Raw genomic sequence first — 22,173 nt, forward strand, 5'->3', positions numbered from 1 at the left:
AATATAAGACCACGGACAAAGGCCAGCATGTGTTGCAGCAGATGTCTACGGTGCACAAGACCCTTCTCCACTTATAACCAAGCCGGGAGAGACGCTTGTCTCTGTGGTACCAACCTTGACTCGAAGTAGAAGAAAGCAAAGTGGTTCATCACAGTCGAGGGGCGAGTCAATAAGAAATCGGGCTGTGTTGAACGAGAAGTAGCAATCAGCTAAATTGAACTTTGAATGCATAAAGGGACTGTTGAGAAAGTGGGAGAAAGCCTGCAGCAGAGGCGTCCGGCACCACGTGGGAGCTCATGAAGTAAACTCTGGGAGATTGCCCGAAGATAGAGACTGCCATAACCAAAAGGCCCGGGGAAGAGGTAAAGAGAGGTCAAAGTGGTCAAACGGGGGTCTTGTAAAATCCCCTATACCGTCGAAAGTCTTTGTGAAGAAGGGGAAGTGAATCCCCTATGGTGAAGGTTAGGAAGAATGAACCCGGCAGAGGGATGCTAATGAAAAGGGGTGAAGTCTAAAGGTCCTGTAAGGAGTTGTTGGTAAAAGTCGACGACCAAGGGAAAAGCCCAATGAACTGTGTTTCATAAAGTTGGCAAGAGTAAACTCAGCGGAGGGATGCAAACGAGAAGGGACGAAGTCTAAAGTCCCATAATGAACTGTGTTTCTTGAAGTTGACAAGAGTGAACCCGACAGAGGAATGCTAACTAAAATGGGGCAAGGCCTGAAGTCCCTATGAACAGTTTGTTGACGGACGTGAACCATATCAAGGGAAGGTCACACTGCATTGTTTGAAAAGACATTAAGATTTGGAAAGCCGGAAATATTGCAAGACAAGGTGAAGTGAAGTATCCCTCTTCTCATTTGGGGTCCAAGCCCGGCCAAGGGAGATCCAGGGGTAAGAAGTCATCACCCAAAGTTTGCTGAGAAAGGAACTGTTTGGTTAATTTGTTGAATACAATTTATGAGGGGTCTGCACCCAGAAGAGGGGGACCCAGGGGTGAAGCCTTCACCCAAAGTATTTGTGGAATAGAACTTTGTGTTTGTTTGTTGAGAACGTCAGGCCGCGAGGGGAAGAGACTTTGATTGAAAAGAGACTTTAACCGTCAAAAAGCCTGATATCGGATACAGAACTTTTGGCTCGTGCTCAGAAAGCTCTAGTGTGTGCTGTGCTCAGGAGATTCACCTTGCCCCATGCTCAAAATGTGGGGAAGGGAGATCCCTGGCAATCACATACTGACTTATTATTTGTGATTACTTCTTTCTTTATTGAACCATCATCCCCACACTCTTTGTGTAATTAGATGTAAGGAATTGGCAATAGTTTTTTCTTAGTATAGGCCCTTTTATTTTGACACAACACCACAAGGCCTGCCTTATTTTTCATTTGATGCTTGCTGCCATCTTAAATTTAGGTTTAGATTAGGCATTTTTCCACCCTGCATTTACAGTTTAATAAACACCTTTGAACTTTGATCACTTGTGTTTGTCTTTACTGCTGCCACCATGAGTTCCTTAAAGCCCAAACAGCACCACCATGTTGGGAAGGACAGTGCGTGGCACCCGCGGTACAGCATGACACACCCAGACCGGTACAAGGTTCCCCCCGGGGCACAACAGCCCGCACCAAGGCATCCCCCATGCCTAGATCGAGGGCTCATTCCGTCAACCTTAACCTCACCTCCATTCGCATTACTATTTGCATGAGTAGATTCATGTCTGCCAATGAAAGATTATACCACTGCAGAACTATCTGCAGCGCCTCTTCAAATATTTGGGGATCCTCTCTGATATTAGGAAACTCCTTTGTCAATGTCCTGAGGTTCCCAGGTGTCCAGGGGACATGTACAGTGACACAGCTTAGTTGTTGTTGCTCTCCATCCTCCTAGCAAGATGACACTTGTCTGAAGGGAGCCTGAAAACTTTGTGACTCCCTTCTGTACAATGCACCTCCCTCGTCATAGAAGGCACATTAGAGGGAGGCGTGCCCATAGGCATCTGTCCCAACCTTTGCCCTTCCCCACTTGGTCCAGGTTTCATGGGGCAGAGGCAACAGAGGTGACATATCTACAAGTTGTGTCTCTTCTTGCCCCTGATCCGGTCTCGCGCCCGTGGATGATCTTATACTGGTGTAGGACTCAGGTATATCTTCCACCATTTCACTATCCTGATCTTTTTTGTCCTCTTCCTTTCCTTTCTCTGCCCCCCCTTAAGTATTTATGGGCACATGAGAACCATTCATCAGTCCCTCTCCTATTTCTAAAGAACTTTGTTTGTCCACTCAATCAGTCATTCAACTCCCTCAGTCCCTAAATCTTATTGCCATTCCTTGTAGCTGTCCCTTCCTTCAGCCACGTGGCAAAAGCTCCCCCCTGTACTGCTGATATATTTGTCCCCTCTGCCTCCAAAGCCTTCCGAAGGACTTCCAGTTTGTCTAAATTAAAAGTCCCCTCAAAGGGAAATTGTGTAGGTTTATTATGTTGAGTAAAAAAATGGCAAGGGTCAAAAGAATTGCACGTAGTACTACTGAATTTTTGGAATATATAACGAGTGCTTCTCTGCCTGTTTCAATTGTTGCTTGTTTTTAGATAATTTTCAAAGAGACCATTATTTGGTTGCGTTTTGTTGCCTTTTTATCATATAAAGATTGTCCTCCAAATGAAACATTTTTTCAGCTTTATTCAGTGTCTATGGAGGGCAGATATTCTTTAAAATCCCACAGGTCCCTGGTTGGTACCATAACGTTCATACCATGAGACCATGGTGTGTGTAGATGGGTGTAGTTAAAATGTAATATTTAATAGGTGGACCAGAGTTAAATTCTCCTCTATCCTCATGCATGCAGTATCCTTTACTTCTCCTGAACTTCAGACGCAGAATGTTCAAAGATCCTGGTCTTTCCTTTTGTTCTATGGAGAGATCAAACTGTAGTCTGGCACAGGTTCTTCAATTTTAGTCCATTTTCTGCACAGACACAGTATAAAGATGAGCCGACCAGTTTCAGTGGTAAACAGGCATTTACACCACTTTCATCAGGGCTAGAACAGCTGATATTGAGTGGTCTGCTGTTTTTGAGATTTTAAATGCAGCTTAATCAGGCTGTTTGTTTTGAGAACCCGCCTGTGGGGAATACAAAGCGTGTGGGGGAGGAGAGACAAGGAGAGCAAAATTAGCTCCAAGTAAAGGCTAAGTCGGTAACATCTATTGTTATGGTATTCTCCCTTTTCAAGGTGGTCCTTCTCTCAGACCGAGTACCTTCAGTCTTCCTGCAGAAGCTGTAGATGATCAGCCACATGCCATGTAACCTAAACACAAACCATGTGTGGTTCTTTACTCTGGGTCACCAGATATATGGAACATGAGTATCACAGATATTGTAACAGTTAAAAAACATGTTCAAGTTGGAACATGTACTAGCCCAGTAGTTCAAAACACATAGGGGCAGCTCTGTAATGAGTGTGCCCCTGTACACATGCACAGAAAACCTGTGGTGGGTGAAGTCAGGAGGAGTGGATAGATTTGCCACTCATCAGTGTGCAGAAAGGTCTATAGATAGCCTAAGGTGACAGTATTGTGCGAGAGTGTTTGAAACTGACCTTTTGGGATATGGCTTCTTCCCATTACGGTCCATTCCGACACAATATCGTGCTGCCAGCGTTCCGTTCCGGACAAGAAATTGTCAACCCTTGTGTTCAACAAACCCACGGATAGGAATTCCTTGCTCAAGTTCTCAAGTTTCCATCCAGTCAGCTTGAAACTAAATTTACATTTTGGACAATTTCTTAGATATCGTAGGAACTGTACCAATGTGGTAGACTATGAGAAACAAGCAGATCAACTGACTAAAAAACTACAAAGTAGAGGATATCCAAGACGGATCATCAAACAGGCTAAGAAAAGGGCAAGAAACACACAGAGGGACTCCACTTTAGAACAACACAAGAAACAAAAGAGCCCAGATGACAACATCACAGCCGTCTTTACCCACTCTCCAATGACCAACAAGATAAAAATAGAAGTGCTCAGACTTTGGCCCATACTGAATGTGGGCGAGTCAAACCTACCAGTAGAGGTTTACTATTTAGAGGGAAAAATCTAAAGGATTCCTTAATTCACATCGACAAAGACTCCACAGACCAAACACAAGAAACCCTTTGGAGTTAAACAAAACCGATAGGATATGGCCCGTGCGGAGCATGTAGTTCATGTACAAGTACAATGAAAACAAAGATGATCAACATAGGATGGACATATCCTTGGACACAAAGGGACCTAACAAACTGCAACACAAAGAATGTGATCTATGTGATCACTTGCCATGTGGCCTGCGATATATAGGGTCCAATGTCAACCAGATTGGCGGAGCACCGATCCTGCATCCAGAATAAAAAAGTATCAGCACCAATGGTTGAACACTTCCTAAAAAGAATCATGGCCCCCAGGACTGTACGTGGTCCATTATTGAGAAAGTCAACGTTCCAACAAGGGGAGGCAATCTCCATGATTTGTTTTACAGATAACAACAATGGATATTTAGGCTAAAGACGGATACCAACGGTCTCAATGAATCTTGGCAGACGTTGGCAATGTTGTAGCAACTATTGATTTAACATCGACACGATTCTTCAGTCTACGCGTTGTATTCACATGTTATATACTTTATATGCCTTGTATGCCATTTGATGTCTTCCTATGTATTGCCTAGTCTCTTTCCTATAGCAAGCATCCTGGAAGCCTTTTTGTAATTGGCATAACTATCTATCAAGAGTAACCTATATGCACAGTCACTTACTACTCAGTCTGGACACCGATGGGCTACGATTATATTATATGATATATATCCGTCTGTAGTACCATGGACTTTTGCAACTGTACTATCCAGAATTGTCAGAGCCATTGATCCATACCCCAGATTAGAGTATGTCTTTCTTCTACCTCAATTTGGGGACGTTTGCACAACAGCACTTCTATATGTTTAGCATCATGTATAGACCCCAAATGATATGTGGGAATGATGATATTGTTCAAATATGGTTGCCTGAGAATGCTGGTCTCCTTACAAGACATCGACGTGACAGTCTCCTTATGTGCTATCCACTTGATGGTCATTACAACTGAAGTACCGTGACTTGGTCCACACGTACAACTGGGATTTATCCTTTGACCCGCTGATCTGCATATACCTGTTACCCCAATTATTTGTGGAGCTGGTATTACATTAACCAGGTACACGTAGTAAACAGAAGTAGTCTGTTCTTTGTGTTTTGCCCTTTAGCCGTCATCACGTAACATCCCGTCACGTGACTGAATGCATAATCTTGTCTTTTGTATTTCTTTCCGTATTATTTTCCGTGCTAGGCTTTCTAAATACATTTCTTCGGTTAACTGCCAGTACACAACCGTGCCGTAACTTATCTCAATATGAAGAAGATACCCCAAGTTTGTATGTAGATCTATCTTTATACGTAGCAAACCGTTGTAGCCCATTTTTTATGTTTATTTTCACCCTCTCACGTGATATTCAATCATGTGACTCAACACGTAGGCTCACTTGAACGATTTTTCGTGCAGCGTTCCTTGGAACCACACCGGAACGCTGCCAGCACGATATTGCATCGGAACGGACCGTAATGGGAAGAAGCCATATCTCAAAAGGTAAGTTTGATACACTCTTGCACAATACTGTCACGTTAGGTTATCTATAGACCTTTCTGCACACTGATGAATGGTAAATCTATCCACTCCTCCTGACTTCACGCACCAGAGGGTTTCTGTGCATGTGTATAGGGGCACACTCATTACAGAGCTGCCATGTCTTGAACTACTGGGCTAGTACATGTTCCATCTTGAACATGGTTTTTGACTGTTACAATATCTGGGATACTAATGTTGCCATATATCTGGTGACCTAGACTTAAGAACCACACATGGTTTGTGTTTAGGTTACATAACTTGTGGCCGTTACAGCTACAGCTCCTGCAGGAAGACTGAAGGTACTCAGCCAGAGAATGACCGCCTTGAAAAGGGAGAATACCACTTGTTGAGGGTAAGATGTGACACCGCCCCTATGGCTTAATAATAGATGTTACGACTTAGCCTTTACTTGGAGCTCATTTTGCTCTCCTTGTCTCTCCTCCCTCACCCACTTTGTATTCCCTACATGTGGGTCCTCAAAACAAACAGCCAGATTAAGCTACATTTAAAATATCAAAAACAGCAAACCACTCAATATCAGCTGTTCTAGCCCTGATGGAAGTGGTGTAAATGCCTGGATACCACTGAAACAGGTCCGCTCATCTTTATACTGTGTTTGTGCAGAAAATGGACTAAAATTGAAGACTACAGTTTGATCTCTCCATAGAACACAAGGAAAGACCAAGATCTTTGAACATTCTGCGTTTGAAGTTCAGGAGAAGTAAAGCCTACTTCACGCATGAAGATAGAGGAGAATTTATATTAGAACTCCGGTACACCTATTAGTTTTTAACTACACCCACCTACACACACCATGGTCTCATGGTATGAACGTTATGTTACCATCCAGGGACCTGTGGAATTTTAAATAATATCTGCCGAGCACAGAAAATGAATAAAGCTGAAAAAAAATTCATTTGGAGGACAGTCTTTATATGATAAAAAGGTAACAAAACACAACCAAATAATGGTCTCTTTGAAAATTATCTAAAAACAAGATCATCTGAATCATAATGTGGGACTACTATGACCAAGGGAAGATTCAGATGTCAGACTACCCTTCAGGTCCAGCACGTGGATATCCCTCAATTGTTGCTTGCCCATTTTCTCTTGCCCTAGTTTATTGAACGTTCTCTCAAACACTTGCCCCATTGCTCTATTCGTTCTCTGACTCCACACCTTTGCATTTCCGAGATGGGCTTACTTTTAATAGCCAGAGACAATGCAGAGTGGTCCTGATAGGGATGAGGACTCTCACTATATACTCACTTGTCTCTCCCTATTTATTTTTGGCACCTACCGTACTTCCTGTTATCTTTTATACCTTAATGTTTACCTCTTATTTCCCTGTACGTAAACAGTACCCAGGCATCTTATGCACCCTTTGGGTCCTGTTTCTTATTGGGAAATCCTGCCACAGAGCTCAGTACCCGCCTCCTATCTTAATCCTAATGTCTGTATTTTGCAAGATTTATTTCAAGGTAAAAGAATGACAGAACTACAAGAACCACTGCTATAAAATAGGCAAATCCTACAACCATTATTGGATATCCAACCCAAAACCTCCATCCCATTTCAGCGTATCCCTGAAAACATCCCACCCTGAATTGTCCAGTCCTTTGTCCTGAAGGGGACACTCTGTTCCCTGTGCGGCCTGTTAAATGGGGGTGCAATGTATTAATGTAAAAGAAGGTACAAGCTAAGAGAATGTTCTTAACGTGAGTGTTTTGCTATTATTATTGAATTAGGCCTTGTTTCTACATCAATCTAGAGAGTCTATGGACTGCCAAGTACGCGGCAGAGTGAGCTAGCAGCGCAAACATTAACCATTGCATTAAGAGGTAGGCCTCTGAGTGTTCATCCATTTTGCTTTAGTTTCTCCACCATGTAGAAATTAGGGTTTGTTTCTGCTGCATCCAAGAGAGCTGACCCCAAAAGTGATGGGTGGAAGGTTTTGAATGAATCTAAACCACTGGCGATTGCTCTGGGCAACCTTCCACACCACCGTTTTTTAGCCCGTCTGCGCCATTGCAAAAGGGGACCAGCCATGTGCAAATCAGTCAGCAGCTGCCGCCACCGAAGGTAGCAGCCCAGCCCGAACTGCTAGGCCAGGTCCCCTCTGCACAGAAAACCAAGCAACCCCAGACATATTTCGGCCTTGTTGGAGACCTCCTCAGTGAGGTGCAGCCTGGTTCCCTGTGGCGCAGCGAGCAAGGGACCCACGTGTGGGTATACCCTCTCTCACAAGGAGAAACAAACTGACCACAAAAGTGATGGGTGGAAGGTTTCGAATGAATCTAAACCACTGGCGATTGCTCTGGGCAACCTTCCACACCACCGTTTTTAAGCCTGTCTGCGCCATTGCAAAAGGGGACCAGCCATGTGCAAATCAGTCAGCAGCTGCCGCCACCGAAGGTAGCAGCCCAGCCCGAACTGCTAGGCAAGGTCCCCTCTGCACAGAAAACCAAGCAACCCCAGCATGTTTCGGCCTTGTTGGACCTCCTCAGTGAGGTGCAGCCTGGTTCCCTGTGGCGCAGCGAGCAAGGGACCCACGTCTGGGCATACCCTCTCTCACAAGGAGCAACAAACTGACCACAAAAGTGATGGGTGGAAGGTTTCGAATGAATCTAAACCACTGGCGATTGCTCTGGGCAACCTTCCACACCACCGTTTTTAGGCCGTCTGCGCCATTGCAAAAGGGGACCAGCCATGTGCAAATCAGTCAGCAGCTGCCGCCACCGAAGGGAGCAGCCCAGCCCGAACTGCTAGGCCAGGTCCCCTCTGCACAGAAAACCAAGCAACCCCAGACATGTTTCGGCCTTGTTGGACCTCCTCAGTGAGGTGCAGCCTGGTTTCCTGTGGCGCAGCGAGCAAGGGACCACGTCTGGGCATACCCTCTCTCACAAGGAGAAACAAACTGACCACAAAAGTGATGGGTGGAAGGTTTCGAATGAATCTAAACCACTTGCGATTGCTCTGGGCAACCTTCCACACCACCACCAGAGAGCTCTCTGGCTGCCAAGGTACGTGGCTTGGTGGCTAGGCAGCACAAATATCGGATATTATTCTAAAGGTTAGGCCTCCGTTACACGTTGTCATGAAATCTTTCTGGAGGGAGTCAAACACACTTTGCAATCATTAATTTCGGCCTTGGCAAAGCCAGACAAGTATGCAATAGTAAAGAGAACAGGCTTTCGCGTGGGACAGCTGCAGGTGTAGGGAGTAACACAGGATACAAAGTTATCTGTTCTCACAGAGGAGAATGGCCTTGTATTTAGTTTATTGCTTGAGTTGGCAGATTTCACTCTTTGCATCAACGCACATAATTAGGTCACCTGCGGGGGGGGATGCACATCCAACTGTAACCTGTTTTTGTACTAAACAATGGGAATAGGGAAATGTACTAACCAATTTAAAATAGGGCCATTTCTGCTGACTTGGGTTTTACATAGGCAGGAGCCAATAGGATGCTTAGAATGTTGCTACAAATAATGTTAAGATAGGTATGAATTTGCATTCTAATTTTGTATTTTTTGTCTTTAAATATTGTAGCTGATGTGGGCATGTCGAGAGCTCCAGTCTTCCTGTCTCACAAGGCTAACTGACCTCCCGGCCATTATTATTCTGTATTAAACCTGTGTTTTCTCACAACTTGTGCATCTCATCATTGTTTCCTGGAAATTACTACCGGTCTTCTTTTTCAGCCCTGCATGTACTCACTAGCCCGGTATCCTCCTCTGGAAATCCCCTTTGGAGATTTTTCAACATAGATCTCCTACTTTTTTTGTCTTGAACACTTGCGGGTGTGTCCAGAAGTAGGTGCTCGGGGTCCATTACGCAACAGTCTGAGTTGCAGGCAGCATCTAGCCAAGTAAATAAGCACAACTACTGAGTTTTGCAAACAATGGAAACATTGGTTCCCATTTATTGGACTTGCAAATCAACAAATAAAAAATATCCTGTCCTGCCCAACCACCCGAGACAACCAAACCTGCCCTCCAACTCACCTGCCCTTATAACTCCACTGTGGTCCGACCACATCCTGAACACATCTCTTCCCATTCACCTTTTCTGCCCCTTATCCTAACAATGGGCACCTTTGTACCCAGTCTTCTTCTATTTCCGGTTCCGTACGAGTAGTCACATGATGTTCTCCATCCGGGTCGACGGCCTCCGTCTAAGGACTATATGATGCTAGTCTGATTCAGGTATTCAATGTCCAGGGCAATTATTCATGACAAATAAAACATACCCCTCTCAACATCTTCATTTACCCACATGACAAAACAGCAAAACAGCACATATCTTATAGTGCCTTGACAGCACTACCACGTCACTAATCCCCCTCCCTTTAGGACTGCCAGTGTCAACAGAAGACTTGGGACCAAACGTAGCATCCGGAGGCCATGGACTGTCCAGCCAGGACGGTTCTTTCTAGCTCATATTCCGTACTTGGGAGCAATGGTATAACTACAAACTGTTTGACGTAATATGTCGGCCCAGGTCTAGGAATACTCCCAGGGATGGATAACCCCACGGCGAAGATGACAATTTAGCTCTTCCACATGAACACAGTCCACTCTTACAGGATTATGTACACTGCTGTTTTTTTAATACGTCTTCCACTTGCAGGAGCATCATTTAAGTCCACTGAAGTCGCATCATACAAGAAAGTATTTTTTTCTTGAATATTTCTATCCTTTCCTTCACTCTCAATTAGTCTAAAACAATTCCCTTTTCCTCTTATTGCATACAGGTGCTGGCCTTTTCCCAGACAATGCATGCTATAGTTTTTCTCAAACTACTGACCTCTGGCTCCCCTCTCTGGGCTCCCATCCCAGGACTGCAGTCAATCTTCAACTTAAATAAGAATCTCATTATCTCTCTAGGTCCAAATCAAATACGGGAGTCATGTGTGGTAACTATGATACATGGTGTGTGTGGCTGTCAAACCTCTGAGAAGAATGAGTTGTACTGGGTAAAGGACACAATCGAAGCACACCGCCACACACTCTGGACTACAGGCAACTCCAGCCCCAAACAGGCACCCACGGACACCCTACATCGCTGCATGGGGATCAGCGACCTTGTCCTACGCTGGTTCAAGTCCTACCTCGCCTGCCGCTAGCAGTGTGTTCAGATGGACTCCTCTAGATCGCCAATGCAACCCGTCAACTGTGGAGTCCCGGAGGGTTCCATCCTCTCTCCAATGGTCTTCAATCTATACATGGCTGCTGCTGAGAGCCCTCCTAACCACACACAACATCCCCATTCACCAATACATCCCTGTCCAACTTCGCCACCCTTAAACACAAGTGTAGGGTGGCTGAGAGGAATTGGAGGGCATCAGGCGCACTCTCTGACAAGCTGGCCTGCCGCCCCGCTCCAAAGGCAGTTCAGACTCTCTGTCCTCTCTAAAATTAGAGCCTACATCCAACCCTGTGTTTCTGCAGCATCTAACAACTCGGCTGAACTTCAAAATCTGCAAGGAGTTGGTCAATCCTGTTGCAGTCTTTACCTCTCCTGTTCCCTCCCAGGCCCTTCGATTGGCCCTGGCTTCTCATTTCACCACTAAAACATAGGACAACCTGTCCACTCTCTCTTCCTCTACATCTTCTTCTACCGCCTCTAGCCTCTCTTCTGCCATTTATCCTCCTCCTTTCTCCTCCTTTCCCATGTTCACCCCCGACGATATTTCTAGACAACTCCGATCTATGAAAGTCTCATCAAAGCATGTTCTCCCCTGCCCATCCAGAACCATCAAGGACCATATCGACACCCTTGCTCCAGCCTTGGCCGATTTCTGAAATCATTTGTTTGCCACTGGAACCTTCCCTTCCCCCCATAAGCACTCCCTTGTGCACCCCCTTCTAAAGAAGTCCTCTGCCGATCCATCCTATCTGGCTAACTATTGCCGAACTCCATCACTCCTTTCCTGGGCAAACACCTGGAAAAGCTGGCCATCTCCCAGCTTAATCTGCATACTGAATCTGTTGGTTGTCTCCACAACCACCAGTCTGGCTTCAGAGCTGCCAGATGCATGGAAACTGCTCTCCTGAACACCTGTGAAGACTTGCTCTCTAATCTTGACTCTAACCTTCCTTCTGTCATTCTCCTTGATCCATCCTCTGCTTTTGACACCGTCAACCACGCCATCCTGCTCAATCGCCTCTGTGATGAACTGGGTATCACTGGTCAGGCCCTCGCCTGGTTGACCTCCTTTCTCACTGACCAACCCCCACAGGTCCAAGTTGGGTCTCTCCTCACTTCTATCTCTCTCTCTCTACTTCTGGTGTTCCCCAATGGTTAACCTGTCTCCCTGGTTTTTCAACCACTACCTGGCACCTCTTGCCCACCGCATCGCTACATTCTGGTCTAACTTTCAGTGTTATGCGGATGACACCCAGCTCTCCTTCAGGCTCCCCTCAGCCACCTCTGCTCCTTCTCTCATATCAGACTATCTGGCCGCAATTCAGGAATGGTGTGCCACCAATGATCTCTGCATTAATGCCAGTAAGACTGAGATCTTCCTCATCGGGACACCTGCTCCCTTGTTTCCTCTCTCTCTCTCTGGCCACCCACCCTGGGCCCTCTTCCTGCTCCTTCCTGTGAGGCTAAGAATCTTAGTGCCATCTTCGACTTCACACTCTCCTTCTCTCCTCATATCTCTGACGTCTCTAAGAAGTCACACTATCAGCTGCACCTCCTCAGAGGTAGTCTGCCTTTTCTCAATTTCCCCCCCAGAATCTCACTGTCTCCAGGTCCTCTCTATGCTGGACTATTTCAACAGGCTCTTTCTAAATATGCCTGTCTCTACTCTTCGACCTTTACAACTTATCCAGAACAGGACTGTGAGACTTGTCCTTGGCCTCAAGCCCAGTGATCGAATCTCTCCAGCTCTGAAATCTCTCCACTGGCTCCCTGTGGCTGCAAGGATCAAAGTTCAAGACCCTTTGCATCGTCCATAATGCTTTCTGGTGCCTGGGACCACACTACCTCCAACTCTCTCTTCCTAAACATCTTCCTTCTCGAGCCCTATGCTCATCCACCTCCAACTCTCTGAGGGCCAGATGCTTCTCCCTCTGAAACAGCCTCCCTGCCTTTCTCAAACTTTAGCAGAACCACCTCCGGAAGCAACTCAAGACCTTACTTTTTGCTTCCGCTTTCTCTCCCTCTCCCTTGCTGATGTCCCTGACTGCTATGAACACTGGTCGTCTGGCCACCCACTGAAACTCGGGCCCGGGCTCCTGCTTATCCAGTTGTCCTTGCACTGCCTCCAGGCTCCCCCAGCACATAAGGGTCTGTATCTGCACCCCTACAGTCCCTTGTCTCTCTGCACTTATGAGCCACCCTCTGGCAGCTTGGGTTACCTGCACTTCTCCCCATCCCTCCTCCCTGCACTTGCATGATCTGAATGACACAAGGCCTAGTAAGATCGTTGTTTTGTTCTCCTTCTGTCCCCACCTCCTTGTCTTGTTGCAGCTATAAATACTTGTGTACAGGAGCGTTATATTATGTCCAGTGCCTACTTGAAGCTCAACCCCTCCAAGAATAAATTCCTACTCTTCACCAACAACACTGTAAACCCAGACATACATACCCAGCAATCAACCATGAACCGTGGCGGCTTCCCAACCGAGCTCACCTCCTGCGCCAAGTCCCTCGGGTTCAACTTAGACAAACAACTCTCTTTCAAGACACGTATAGCTAAGAAAACTCAGGCAGCTTGGTATCAGCTCTCCCTCCTAAGGAAAGTCAAGCCCTTCCTCTGTCTGGACAGCTTTAGATCCACTGTTCAAGCACTAGTTCTGCATGAGAACCATGCCCTCCTCGAAGGCCTCCTGTTGTCCTCGCTTGTGTCCCTGAGAAGTGTCCTATACGTGTCCACATGCCTCATCAAGGGTCTACGCAGATACGACCACATCACCCGGCCCTTAACGACCTTCACTGGCTCCAACTTCACGCATGAATCACCTTCAAGTCTTGCTGCATCATCTATAAGGCAGTCGCCCTCAAGTCAACCAGCTACCTCGCAGAGAAACTCAGCATCTCCGGCAGACAGAGCACCACCAGAAGCCAGGACATGTGCAGAAATCTGCCACTGTAAAAAGGAAAGGACCAGGAAACAAGACTTCTATGCCTACATCCAAAGACTATGGAACTTCCTCCCCGGCAGCATCAGATTTGCCCCCACGTTCCTACAATTCAGAAAATAACTCAAAACACGCCTCTTCAAGGCATCTCTCCTCCTCAACACCTAGACCATCACGTCGCCTGACACCGTATGACCCGCTAGACGCCGTCTGCCCCTCTGCTCCCCATCACCGTGTACAGCTATACCCCTCCTCACTGCCTCTCTGAATCCCATCTCCTGCTGTATAGCTAGATCTGCGCTCAATAAATACCATCATAATAATAATAATAAAAACACCATTCATAAACAGTTTTGGTTGTACACCTTACTCTGGTGCTCAGCGCCATATTTCTCCAGCCAGATCGGCACTGCAAGCCAAAAGCACACCATCCCTATTCATCTCCCAAATGCAGGAATTCAGCCTTTTCAGGGACTCCCACAGCTGCATCTGCTCTGCTGTGCCACCATTCTTGGAGGTGGACAAACAGCATGTATCCAGAGAGTCTGTGCAAACCTTGCACTTCAGCGGTCTCTGGAGGAATGTACAGAGACAGCCTCACTCACTGGAATCTACCAGCACCTTCTCATTCATCGGAGTTAATACTGCACCCAAACACGCTCGCTCACTTAATGGAACACTCTCTGCACTATGACAGAAAAACATTTTTTTTACGTTCACCAACAGTGTTTCTCTCCTGTCACAAAGCATGTGATCTAAAGAATGGCTGTGATGCAGTATAGCCAGTCCTGTCAGAAACGAAGATAGATGTACATATGCAAATAGAAATATATGTGAATAGAAATACATGACAATGAGTGACGATTCATTAGCATTCATTTCCATCCACATGGTTACATACACCCACATAGTTACATACACAGCACACAGTACTGCCGACATATTTCTCATTCTAAAAATACACCCATACCTTACCATGTCACATCACATCTACCAGTTTTACCTATCATTCCCCAACGTAAAATGAGGGAATTACCGCACTTTGCCCTTGTTTTGAAACATGGTATAAACTGGAGTCAATAGGTGCATAACAAATTTACACCATCCTACTATCTTTACAAACTCATTGGAAACACTACTACTTGTGCCACCCAGGTCTTATATCAGGCTCCCTTTCTGCGCTCAAACTCTGTTGAACTTAAGGCCTCCCTGCATATCCTGTGCGACTGTTCTCCCCTTCTGCCATTCTGTCCTAACCTCACTCCAGTGCAAGCCATTTGCTCTTTTGGTTATTCCTTGCTTGTGCAACCAGTATGAGGTTCTTCAGAGAGCACAAATAAGGGTGTGTTTCTGCACATTTAAAAGCACACCCCTAATTCACAAACGGGATGCGCTGTATAGCGCACAGAAAGGAGGGTCTTCCACTGTGCCTATTTGGAACAGGCTCAAGAAAAGGCGCAAATCATGACAGCGTCATTTCTGACTGGCATGATTTGTTTTTTAATTGTGACAGCCGCGATTTAAACCCCAACTATCACACTAGCATTTCAGTCCCCGAAGGAGGATGCAAATGCTTTTTTATTTTCTCAAGCATTTCACAGAGATGGGCCCTTTAACAGCCTGTCCTGGTGAAATGAGCTCCCACTAAGCACGTGTTTCTGGGAACGCGTCATGCATTAATGTCGGGGGGCTGGCTAGCGCATGTTTTTACTATTGTCCAGACTCTCCTGAAAGACACAGGTCAACTTTGAGAAGGTGGTGACCGGATCATTTCAGTATTGAGCACAAATGAAAGAAGTGACTTCTCTCGGCTCTTTCATTTGCGCTGTTTTATGGGAATTTGGCCCTCTGAATCCAGCCTCTGCCAAGAACTATTTCAAAAAGATGAGAAATCGTAGGAGGAAGGATTATTAGTGCCTTTGGTCAAATACCACAAATCCAATTGTCATGTGAGCTGAGACAGCATCAGAGCCGCATTCTTTATTAGTAGAACAGAAACAGAATAAAAGCACTCCACCAAGGCAACGACTTCCCACGAAAGATATTTCCACTGACACACATTCACTGAACAAATTCAAAACAGCTCCTCACTCCAGGCTAGATGGCACATTCCACCAGGGCTCTACGCAGCTGGGCGCCCACTCATAGTATAAGAATACGATTCTGTAAAGTACCAGTGGATGGCTGGAGTATATCGGAAGCCACAAACAACTGTCAAACAAATTCCACAGCTAAAGAAGTATTTCTGAGCTCGGTGAACAATACAGGGCTATGGGAATTTGTATTTTGGAAAAAGTCCAGGTTTAGCAAACTATGTTGCAGATACCATACCCTTTGCTATATAGTACGGTAAGTAAAGCATTGATGTGCACCAAGAAAGACACCTTCCTCAGACATATTACAAACATACTTGAGGCTATTAGAAAAAGGGATGATCACCTCAGACACAAGTCACAGTTGGGGTTTAAGAAATTGAATTGTTTGGAGAAAGAACCTTGAAAAACATTGAGGAAGACAGAGTTGCCAACACACTACATTGAAGTGTTCTTTCAAATGCCCTCCCAGGTGATTTCATGCAGCACCACCTACGGGCAATGATCCCTCTAAGCTGTGCGCATGTGTGCTTGCCCATCTTCCTTCTAGGTGCCTCTCAGAAGAATTTTAGCAGCACACACAGACAACTCCAACCTTCTCAAGAATTAATAAGGCACAAGCCACAGCAGTTACATGACATTTTCTTTCTCTCGTAATAGGTTACATTATGCTAACTAGTCCTTGTATCTGATGTAGCCTATACACCTTGCCCTAATGTAACTAGTGTGATCTTAAAAACCTAAAAACTCTAAAAACGAATATGAAAAAGTCGCCCCACGAACAGAAGATCTAACTAAGATATGCCTGCACAGATTAGCCAAATAACTTCCCCTCGCACTCATGACTCCTATACTTGACTCTGGCAAAAATGAGTTGGCGAGAGTGCACAGCTTGTTTGTATCCTTTTCTTCTATATTATTGTCTTTAGGACTTTAATTTGCAGATAATTAGTAGGGTGCAGCCCACTATGCAGCGCCACCGTGTAGGGCACTCAAGTAAACTGAAGAAAGTTTACCCTTATTACCCACTATGGGTTAAACAATTTGCTTCTATTTTTGTATTAATTTAGAGCAAACTTCAACATATATCAAATGCTTTTATTCATCCAAGAAATATATATTTATTTGTTTCAAAACAGCCTTGTAGTAACTGGTTCACTTCACCAATTAGGCTAGTACTGAGACTAGGGCAAACCATAACCCTATGGCTAATGCATTTCGAACAATTCTTTCCGCAGAGCCGGGTTATATATGTACTGTTGATTGACATAATACAATATATTACTCCATTGCCAATAACAACAGAAAGTTAGCCTATATCAAATGATTCAATTGCAAAACAAGTATTAGGTTGGACAAGCCACCCACAGTTGAAAACAGGCATTGACACACAGACAATTATACGAAAAAAAGAGAGAAAAAGAGAAAGAAAAGGTATGCTAAGGTCATTTGCTTTGCATTGTCTCCATAACCAAATAGTAGCCCCACCAGTAGTGATTCGGAATGTGCTATCTTGTGTATACTACATGTATATTGCATTGTCTAGGTGACACTATGCATTAAGGTGAGATTATAATTCTTACTGTTCAAGCGGAGGTTCTATATGAAGTCAACTCTTCATAAAGCGAACAACTATATTAATGTGAATATGTATTCACAAGTGCGTACGTGCTGGCATGTGTGTACCACTTACTCCAATCGTGAACCTTACAACCTTGTTTCATAACCTATATGTGAACCGGGATGGTCACTAACCTGTATTAACTCTTTGTCCCGAGGCGGGAATGAAAAACCTCTTCAGTTCGCTATTTGGCGTGCACTGTAAACAGCAAGTGCTGCACGTTAGTGTAAAATCTAATTTGGATCACTGTCAGTATAAAACGGGACGCATAGGCGTATAGTTAAAGTTAAACAGTTATCGCTGTGAATCTTACCTCTCGTGGCACTGCAGAGCTCGTCCTGCTGCTACTGACACTCTCCTACTTTAGCATTACTTACATTGGCCTGCAAATGTGAGAGCACCATTTTCAGAGTTCCAGTGGGCACAGACATCTCTGCTAAACAAAAACAGTTACACTGAGCACTTGTACAATTCTACATAACAATATTAGGATGAGGTATGCTGCAAACAATGTTCTATGTATTGTAAAATAACTGTGCCCGTGCAGATTCATAGCATTTTCTTACATTGCCCATTATATGATGAGTTTTAAAATATAACTTTTGCTTGTAAAGTATTGTGGGTTTGCAAATATCCCAGTGAGTGTTTAATAGATACAATCCCTCAATTTTACAGAGCCTGGTATTGGATGCTAACACAGGAGCCAGGGAAGGGTACTGGGCAAGGGCAAGGGGCACACTCCTTGGGATTGGAAAACAAAACCAGGTGTTTCAGCAGTACAGTAAAGGAAATGTGTTAGTTTGCTAAAGGTAGGAAACTCTAGTTACAATCTACGAATCTGCACCTTCTGTTCTTTCTATGCTCAGCTCCAGAGAGCTTTCCAATATAATCATGTGTTCTGTGTTTTTTGCCTCTAGCTGTTACGCTCACCTGGTCTCTGTGGAGGCGTTGGGGCACGGTTGCAGCCTTCCCGGGGATTAGTTCGCCCTTGTCTGGCTTCTCCTTCTGCACTTAAACGGTTACTGCGGCAATAGATAGCGCTGCTCAGGACTTCTCCTGTGAGGACAAAAGGGGACTTGAGTATGCCAGCCTGTGGTCCAGATCCCCTTCCAGACCCTTTCACCCAGAATGTGATTCTCATAGATTGTGCTGCCCCTAGGAGGCTCACCTGCGTATCTTGATTGATGAGCTCTCCGTCCTGCTACTTCTGGCAGGGGCGCTTGTCTGCCTGGGACCGAGTTCCTTCACTGGTCCCTGCACTTCTCTCCAGGTGAGTGTTTGTTTGTCTTTGTCTTCCCTCGCCTGGTGGCTTTCGTTATGTTTGTATAGTTCCTTTGCTTTTAGTCTGCTTTTGCTGTGTTTGTATAGTTTGTTCCTGTATTGTTGTCCGCTCTTTCTTTAATGCCGCTCTTTTGCTCGTGTAGATGGTGTTGCGGGCCCTGCAGCAGTTGCAGAGCTGATGATGGCAGCCGGAGCGAGCAAGGAATGAACCCGCGATGGTCCGGTAACAGGCGAGTGATCTCTAGAGATGCGCGCATGGTTTGAATGCAGCGCGACCGTAGATTGATGGATGATAGCCGCCTAACCTTGTCTTTTGTCTTCTTCACAGGACCCAACTATCTGGATGAGAAGCACGGCATCAAGATCGCTGGGTTCCAGAAGGTGAGTATGCTGATGAGATGATGAATGCCGGATTCCAGGAGGTGAGTATGCAGGATAAACGCTGGTTCAAAAGGGTAAGTAAGCTGGTCCAAGCGGCAGTGAGCGTCAAGTTGCATGAGAATGCGAAGTAACACGAAGCGCTGGCATTGGGGATGGAATCATCTTATATAGCTGTGCTCCTGGGGCATGCCCACTAGTTCTGTCTTGCTTGCCACACCTTGCCACCCCTACAGTCTGTACGTGCAGCCTGGGCCTGGGGAACCACACCCCAACAGTATGCTCATGGAAATGTTCCTGAATAAAGGCACGTGGAAAGGTTCTGAAGAACGAAGCACACTTGCACAAAAATAAAGTGTTCCTGCTTACATACTGATATGAGCCTGGCCCCCTGTGTATGTTTGCCCTGAGACCCATTTCCCTCATCACTTGATGGTGTAGTTTTTGTGTTCTTGGGCCAGCGCTCATGACAGCATTCCCCCTCAAGGCCCCTCTCAAAGGTGATCCCTCCTCTGGTCCTGGTTTGGTGGGATGGTTGCGATGGAATTGTCTGATTAATTGTGGAGATGTTCTCTGGGTTCCCAGGTTCGGTCTTGAGGTACATAGCCTTTCCAGTCTATAAGATAGTATAATTTGGACCGGACTATTTTAGAGTCTAGGATACTTTTTACTTCGTATTCTGGTTCTCCCTCTATTATCTCGGGGTGTCATGACCATGGCCTCAGGCCTTGGTACTCGGGGTCTCTGGTCCCCACCTCAATACTCCTACAGGGCTCCAAGGGCCCGATCATGCCCCTCTCGGCTCTCCTGGAGCCAGTCCTGGCGCCCTTGTCGCCAGGCTTATGTAGCAGATGGAGCTCCCATTAGGAAATGGATCAACATAGCTGCCCCCTTTGGGTTCAGTTCGGAACCGAACCATGCGGTCTAGCATTTTGGGCGTGGTCCGCCCTGAAGGCACCTGGGATACCTGCAGGCTATTTAAGCCACACCCGAACTTCTGCACGCACTTCGCGTTGCTCTGCACTCGCAGCGCAACGTTCACCATGATCTGTCTGGAGCTTTCCAGGCCTGCATATGAAAAGAAGAAGAGAAACGCCAATTTCCATCCTTACCTGTTAGGCAATCCAGCTCCTAGAGTGTTTCAGTGTCTTCTCTGGAGTTCATCTTCACCCGGAAGCAACATCCTGGGAAAAAGAGAGAAGAAGACATCATTAGTAAGCGTTTGCTTTCCGCTTCCAGCATCTTGCAGAATCGTGCTTACCTTGCGAAGCTCTGTTGGTACTTGACGGCGGTCTGAACACCTTCCACCCTGTGTTCAACGTCCTTCCGATCGCACTTCATCTGTAACATTGCAGCGACCTGCAAGGGAAGAACAATAAAGATTAGCCTGACTACAAAAACGCACATAGCGCCGCGCTCTGCGCATTCACTTACCACCTCCAGCACAGCCCTTTCCATCAGCTCGACGCCATCCCCATCCTTTCTGCACCTACGAGAGAAAGAGGAGATTAATCTGGGCAAATACAATTATGGACACATACTACTTAAGAACTATAGACTTACCTCAAGAGCGGAGTCACAGCAGGTCTGGATTGTGGGGCCTGCGCCATGAAGCAACTAGGCAGCAAGGTAACCGGCCACAATGCACCCCTGCACAAATCTGCAGGACGGAGAGCGCATCTTACTGAAACTCAAGGTGAGGAATACTCTAGGGGGCTAGCTGGGGACATCATAGAGGTAGGCCCCAGAACAAGGAGATTGTAGGCTAAAACTGAACTCCTGTCTTCCAGAATTGATTCTTGGGAGAACAGGTACCCGAGGAAGGCGGATACAAGTCGGAGGCAATCCAGCCAGGTGAGGGGCCTCCCTGTGGATACAAGGTGAGTATTACAGAACGTGAAGCCATTCCAATATTATAATAAACCCGGGCGCCAGCATGGAAACCGACCAGTTAGCTCAGCTGCTGGGGCAGTTACGCGCAGAGGTATATTCGGCCCGACAAGAAACCAAACGCCTTGCGGAGAGAACTAATTGTGGCCAAAGAACGTACTGATGACCTCAGCAGACAAATACTTCAATCGCAGGCTGCACAAGCCCCGTTGCCGGGAATTAATCCATCGACCCCAACAAGCACTCCGGTGCAGATCACCCTTCCTGGAGCTGTGACATTAGCTCCACCGGAACACTTTTCGGGGGATCCTCGAAGGTATGCTACCTTTATGAATCAGTGTCTCCTCCATTTTCTTTGCAGACCTGGGGCGTTTCCCAATGACCAGTCGCGAGTGGCTTTTGTGTTGTCGTATCTGAGTGGCAGTGCGGCTGACTGGTCTGCGCCGTTCATTAGCCGGGATGATCCACTGTTGCATGATTTTGGGGGCTTTCAACAGGAACTGGAGAAGCTTTTCGCCCGTCTTTCCCATGAGCAGGCCTTGGACAACGAACTCCTGTCCCTCCATCAGGGAAACCAAGATTTTTTGACATACATAGCTACCTTCAATCGGCTGGTGGTCGAAGCAGAATGGCCGGAGGATAAAAGAACCACCTTGTTCCACCGGGGCTTGCGAGGGGAGTTAAAGGATGTGCTTGCCCAAGTGGTAGACCCACCCAAGGACTGTGGCAAATTCATTAACCTGGTAGTTCAATTTGACCATTGGTTGCTAGATCGGAGAATGGATCGAAGTAAACCAGAACCACATCCCATGTTCATGCATTCCAAAGATCACGTCAAGCGGGGAACAGAAAGCCCTGTGGAACCAATGCAACTAGGAGGGATTAGACCCCCTCTAACCAAAGCAGAAAGGGACAAGAGGAGGGAACAGCAATTATGCCTGTACTGTGGAAAGACGGGTCAGTTCCTCAAAGATTGCCCAGTAAAACCACCAAGAAGAAATATAGGAGCCACAGATAAAGAGAAACCAAGTCAGGAGTCGGAAAACTACCAAGCCTGGCAATTGTAGGGGTCTACTTGTCGACCGAAGAAACCCAATTTGCAGACCTCCCATTTTGCCTTACCTGCAAT

At 46.0% G+C, this 22,173-nt stretch overlaps 1 long non-coding RNA gene across 1 annotated transcript in view; it reads right to left on the reverse strand.

Annotated features, from left to right (window-relative positions):
* LOC138504318 (uncharacterized) overlaps window positions 1-22,173 on the reverse strand; it is a 64,713-nt gene that overhangs the window by 18,508 nt on the left and 24,032 nt on the right. The window contains exon 2 of the long non-coding RNA XR_011279822.1: window positions 17,809-17,878. This is a non-coding gene — a long non-coding RNA (uncharacterized lncRNA). The remainder of the gene's footprint in view (window positions 1-17,808; window positions 17,879-22,173) is intronic.

This window comes from Ambystoma mexicanum, chromosome 11 (genome assembly GCF_040938575.1).
Source record: "Ambystoma mexicanum isolate Mex_15411 chromosome 11, UKY_AmexF1_1, whole genome shotgun sequence".
In the NCBI taxonomy this organism is placed as follows: Eukaryota; Metazoa; Chordata; class Amphibia; order Caudata; family Ambystomatidae; genus Ambystoma; species Ambystoma mexicanum.